Source organism: Austrofundulus limnaeus, unplaced genomic scaffold (assembly GCF_001266775.1).
Source record: "Austrofundulus limnaeus strain Quisiro unplaced genomic scaffold, Austrofundulus_limnaeus-1.0 Scaffold0, whole genome shotgun sequence".
NCBI classification, from domain to species: domain Eukaryota; kingdom Metazoa; phylum Chordata; class Actinopteri; order Cyprinodontiformes; family Rivulidae; genus Austrofundulus; species Austrofundulus limnaeus.
In genome coordinates, this window is record NW_013952402.1 from 7,975,840 (window position 1) to 7,982,154 (window position 6,315).

Sequence of the window (6,315 nt, forward strand, 5' to 3'; positions counted from 1 at the left end):
CACACACACACACACACACACACACACACACACACTTATACACATGGACTGTCCACTTTCTTTTAGGTCTATTGTGTAATAGAAAATATTCAACCACACAAATAGTGTATACAGAGCATTTACAATTTCACAGACCTTTAAATTTTGTAGCAAATTAAATAAATAAAAACACATTTTGTACTTTAAAACATCTTATTTTATTAGTTACAAAAATGTGAGCAGCACTGAAGTGTCTGAAGTTTTTTTCCTCCCCTCAACATCAAGCTATTGGATGGAAGCCTGTTGGTTTCCAGCTTTGTTACTCATAGACAAACTTAGCATTTCTAACCTCCTTAAAGAAAACCATGACATGCAGTCTGACACTTGTTAAATGTTTCTTGAAAATGGTTTGAACAACTTTGTTAACACTGTTCAGTACAAAAATTAAGATTTTTCTGCATTTTTTAGTCTTTATGACTCATTTTCTCAGGAATGATCATGCCATAGTTGTATCATCTGATGTTCAGTTAGGTGTTTCCTTTAGCGTCAGATGACTTTTCYATTACCCCATCAAGAACTCGTTTAAATACACAAAAATGCAAAAACCTAAAAATGTCGTTGTCATAAATTTGAATGCTGATATTACTCCACCAAAAGGGACCGACAGATCAAAGCRTTGGTTAAAATTTAAAATAAAAGTTCAAACTTTGGAAAGAAACCTAAACAGAGTTCTGTTACAGTGATCAAGGTTTATATTTCTTTGATCTGCACAAGTYCTTTTCATTTTTTTTATTTACCAAACCTCTCAGGACCAGATTCGGGGCCGACACGCACCAGTATCTCTCATCTTGTGATGAAAAAAAGCTCGTGCGGTACATTCACCTAAACAGTATTTCACTCCCAGGTTCCAGATCCCATTTGAAGAGATCACATCGGGACATGAAAGCACTCTTTCTTCCTTGTGTTCAAACCCCACTCATGTTGGCCCGAAGCGTCGATCCTCTGATGGTGGTAAATGAGTTAGAGACAATCCAAGTCTTGGGTAAATGGAATAGTGAGCTGTTAATGCTGCTCGAGTGGTTGTAACAAAGCACTGAAGAGACATAAAACGCAGAAATCGAAAAAAAACGCATGGTCTAAGACATGTGGGATGATTCGAGATAAGCACAGACAACACATTAGCAAGACGCTCAGATCCGAAAAAAGCCAACATGTTTTGTGAACCGTTGCTTTCTTCACTTTTAGTCTTCAGAAACTGACAACTGTTGTTACTCAGTAGTCCTGATTATTGTGGCAATATCTAATTAAACATCCCTGAATAAAATATGCTAATGCATCGGTTGAATAACTTTTCCTCCGCTCATAAGAGGTTAGTAGTTTTTAATCTTGCCCAATTAACACATTAAACATAAAGCGCTACAGAACCGAGCAGCACTGGAGCAAATGAGCCCACCAATCTAATTGGGAATTAATGAATGCTTTAAAGTGCTAGCAGCCAGTGCAATTGTAATTCAAAACAAGACAAAATTAATCACAATAATTTGTGGGAGAGAAAGTTAGCATTAACATAATTGAAGCAGAGAGGATAAAAGGCCATGGCAGYGCACAGGAGCACGACTAATCGCTAATCTTCCATGAGGAAATTGTTTGTTATTCCAATTAATTATCCACTGTACTTAATCACCTAAATTGCAACTGAAAACAATTGTTTGCCTTTTTCTTTRGCTTTCATATCAGAGAAGATGAACTGTCCAAGTCTGTTCTCTGGTGGGTGGGTATGAAGTCAGCAAAATGGCTACAACTGGAGCCAAACAGYAGATTTTCCTGCATCAAAACTTTATATGTAAACTGCTTATACTAAACAGAAGCAAGTTTTAATTATGTCTGTACCTGCTTTTCTCATTCATCTTCCATAATTTCCCTTCCCGAGTGCCTTTTACTTCAGAGTGGAATGAGTGATGTGCTCTTACACCCCCCAGCTTTGGCTTAAAAGGCATAAAAAATACAATTCATTGGCAGTGATATGGTCTGCTGTGTATCCTCAGTCCTGAACGAGCAGCAACATTTATCCTGGACATGGGCATGATTGTAATGATTTTGGAAACGAATGTTATCTGTTGCTTTCGGAGCATCTGTTGCCAATGCAGACACAGTGGCATTAGCAGCAAAATGCCATGGAACATTAACTGCTCCCAACAGAACTTCCAGATGGATTTTGTTCTAATGGCATCATTATACGCTAAATTAAAAGGCGAGTAAATGGAAGTGTAAAAATTTAAATGACTGGGAAAAAAAATCTTTCAAGCTTAAGCTGTCTTTAGTGGCGGCCTCCGACAGAGAGATTGTGAGCCGAGGCGTGCAATGAGCGTTAATCATACACATATATAAAACAGTAATGAAGAAATGAATAGAACAGTAGGATWGCACTACACATTAGACTGTTATGTTTAACGCAACAGCTGAGATTAAATTGGTTACTTTATGGACTAACTGTTCAGCTGATGTTTCACTTCATAACCTGCCTTAAGGAATCTCTCAAGCTAACATTAAGATGGTCAGAAATGATCACAACTTTTTTGACATTAGCTTTACTTTGCTTTTCTTTACAGTAAACTAATACCTGTAAAGTCTAACAGTGTGTAAATGTACATTTGGGGTGTTTCTGCAACATAAACCTACATGGTAAACCCAATAAAATGCACAAAAATATCAGTTTAAGAGATGCAATATCTTTAATTTGATCAAATGCACAATTACTCTTAGGCATTTCTTTCTTTGCCACGTTTTTGAGTGACAGACAAGGAAAATCTCGAATTTGTTAGTAAAATAAATGATAAAAACAAAATGTTTTGCATTTTTATACATATCTCAGGATTTTATTTTAAATCATGCAGATTAAACCAAGAAAATTTCAACTGTAATTTAAGAGCAGGAAAGTTTAACTTTCTATATTATAGTTCATGGCTCGGGGGAGGGGGGTAATCTAACTGCAATGTTGAAAAAGAATGAGTGTTCAGAACTGAAGCCATACAAATATTCAGCAACTGGACCAAAATACTGACCATTTATTCATTCATGTTGTTTGGCCACGAACAAGGAAGTGCAGTCACATATAAACACTTTCTTCCGGGTCTGGCCACTCTAAAGGGGCAAGCTGTCAAGTTGATTGGGTGATCTCCCTATGTGACCAGATCCCTTAAACAGGCATTCTTCAGACTGATAATAAAATAATGTGTTGTGAGCRTCTCAAGGTGTGTATTAACTAGTTATTTATGGCACAGCACGTTCTGCTTGAGATGGCGGTGACATAAGCCACTCAGAGCAGGTTGCCCATTCACTAAATCAAAGTTTAATCATAAGAATAGATAWTTACACATAATAAGTAATCAAAAATACATCTTAGTTAACCTTTAAAACATTAGGATTTAAAAAAGTAAACTCWTGGTAACTTATSAAGGGCTTAATAGGTTTGCTTACATAGTTTAAAAAATAAAAAAAATATATATTTTTTTAAGATTTGACTCAGTCTGGAAGAAAGAATTACCAATGCAAACTGCCATAACCCCTTTTAATGATGCTTGTTGCACAATGTATCRGAAATAAGTGTTATTTTTAGTGGCAAACTTCTGAAATCCATAATCAAATGAAGCTTGCCATTGTAAATTGGTTTAATTATAACATAACATGCTTAAAAGTTTGTCCATTTTGACATTTACCTTTCTGTTTGTTTGGCACCAAAGTAATGAAATCTGTTCCCARTACAGAGTAACAGAAATGCAACTACAAGCACAGACTTGGGGTCACCTGGACTCCTGACCCTGACAGAGACCCTTTGACCTCTGTCTGGCCCCCAACAGACACTCATGGCCTTAACCTTTACCCTTTGACAAGCTGTTGCATTCAAAATCATCTACAATGTCCACTTTTAAGATCTGTTTTTTTTTTCTTTCTTCCTGGATCGATCTGACACAAGGGTCAAACTTTTTATAAGAAAGAACAAGCCGAAAGAGGTCATTTAATATGTGGCAACCTATTTTATTGTCGCATCAGGAGGTTTCAGAAGTCTTTAAATAAACTATGATTAAAAATAGAAAAAATAATTCTTTGAAAAGAAAAACACACCATGATGYTAGTACATTTCATGTATATGGTCCAATTTGCATTTCTTTGCTCGGGTAATTCTCAGTGAAGAGCTTCGACAAAACTAATCGAGGCTGTGTTTTCCAGTATTTTACAGCGGTGGTACAGAGCATTCTGTATCGCTGTGGGAAGGGTCAGCCGCACTCACTGCTGTGAAGAGGGATGAAAGAGAGGGAGTTTGAGCTGCTACCCTCTGACCTGATAATTAAAAAGGAGAGATTCCACAAAACGCCATTATCAAAACAACTCTCCTAAACCCATTTAACACGACTTACTTACCAAACACGAAACGGCTAATGTAACTGAGCAACCCTTGTCATAATGATTGCCACTAATGTTTATATTGTCTACATTTAGCATTTTAGCTTTTTTTTTTAATTGTGTGGCTCRTTATTTACTCAGCTTGTATATGAAAACCAGTGTTATTATTTGTTCTTTATCTTGTAAAAGTGTCAAATTTCAGCTGTTTTTTTAATGTCCCGCAACACAACTTTGATGCCATTTTAATTTTCTACGTGAATTTAACTTTCCTGTGAAAGAACATTTTTTTGAACGACTTCTCCCTTCTGTTCCTCACCCCAATTTGAGCACCATCCACCATGTTTGTCTGCTTTGACAAAAGCTTCATTGGAGAGTCCCAGCCATCTCGGTAATTGGGCCCATTTATTTCAAAGGTACATTTAATGGTGTCTCCTATTTGTCAGCAGCGTGCTGAGGATTAAAGTACAATAGATTGCAATACCCCCTTTTCTCATGGTTGTATTTTCYTCATTTTAGAGGTGGTCAATTATTAAATTATTTTCACTTTTTCTTTCATCTGTGACGTRCAATAAATTGTGCAGACCTCTTTAGGTAATGGCGGGGAGTTTGTGTGTGTCCCGCATGCACGTGCGTGAGTATGCACACTTGCCATTTGCGCATGTGATCTCAAACACTTCAGTGCATTTTTATGTAATGTAAAATGTAGCATATGGTGGTCAGTACACACTGAATACCCCCCCGGACACCCCATATTTTCCTTATTTCCCAGCACTTTTCCGTGTGTGCATTTTAAAGGGCATTTTCATATCCGAGTGTCACCGTTGTGTCGGACACCCCTCAATCCTTTCATTATACACCTCAAAACATCAAAAGCCATGTAAGCAGCCAAGGTGGAGAGAAATTACTTTGTGTGATTTCTCTGCCTCAGACTCTCCTGTCAGCTCTTCCCTTTATGTCCGTAATTGTGGGTGATTATTTTAACTGTGAAAAGGGTAGCAGGTAATAGAGGCTGATTAAATCCAATGGACAGCAGCCCAGACAACCCTTAAGACACAGCCATGGAATAATAGTGAGAGCCAGCGACACCAACACAGCCTGTCCACTCACCCTATTTTCAGTGACACGAGGCCAGATGCAATTTAATGCGTTTATTGTGGTGTGAGTCCCTGTATTGACGGCTGTAAACAGTTGTGGTTAAATTGAATCTTGAAGCAGCTTGTCGTGACTCTCAATGGTAAAGCGTATGCTACAGTGACGAAATGTGCTGGTGTATTCCTAAACGAAAAAACTGAAGTTGTGCACCAACACACACACTCACACATAAAACAGGGAAATAAGATTCTCACATTTGGAGGCTGACACAAGGATTAGCGTCTGTGCCAAGATTTAACTGGATGAAAAAAAAAGACACTAATTTGAAAACTATTGCTGCCAAAGAAAGTTAACTTCTCACATTTCATCCCTAACAAGTTTTGTAGCATCAAACTGAAGATATTCAGTTAAAAGGCCTGTAGGAACAAGTGARGCGCAGTCATGAGAGCTAAGCAGGTGACTCCTTCTGTGAGAAACTTGCTGCTCTGATTTGTTTAAATTATTCAAAGCTAATAAATATATGAAAGACCACGTGATAAAACTGACGCTTAGATGTTCACACTCAAAATGACGGCCAACGGGCAAAAAAAAGTCTTCAAATTTTACTTTCACATGCAAGCCGCAGTCAAAGTGCTTATGTTTTTGAGTAAATTTGGAACATTATAGACATAAACCAAACTCTCTTTTTTAAAACTAAACCGAATGTATTTTAAATTGTTGCTGTTTTACAAAAAATAAAAACAAGCATGTATAATAGAGAGGGTTTTCCACCTTATTATTTTTTAAGCAGTTTTCCAGTCTAAAAACAAACCCTTTTCTTTGGAAACAGCATCCCATGCTTTT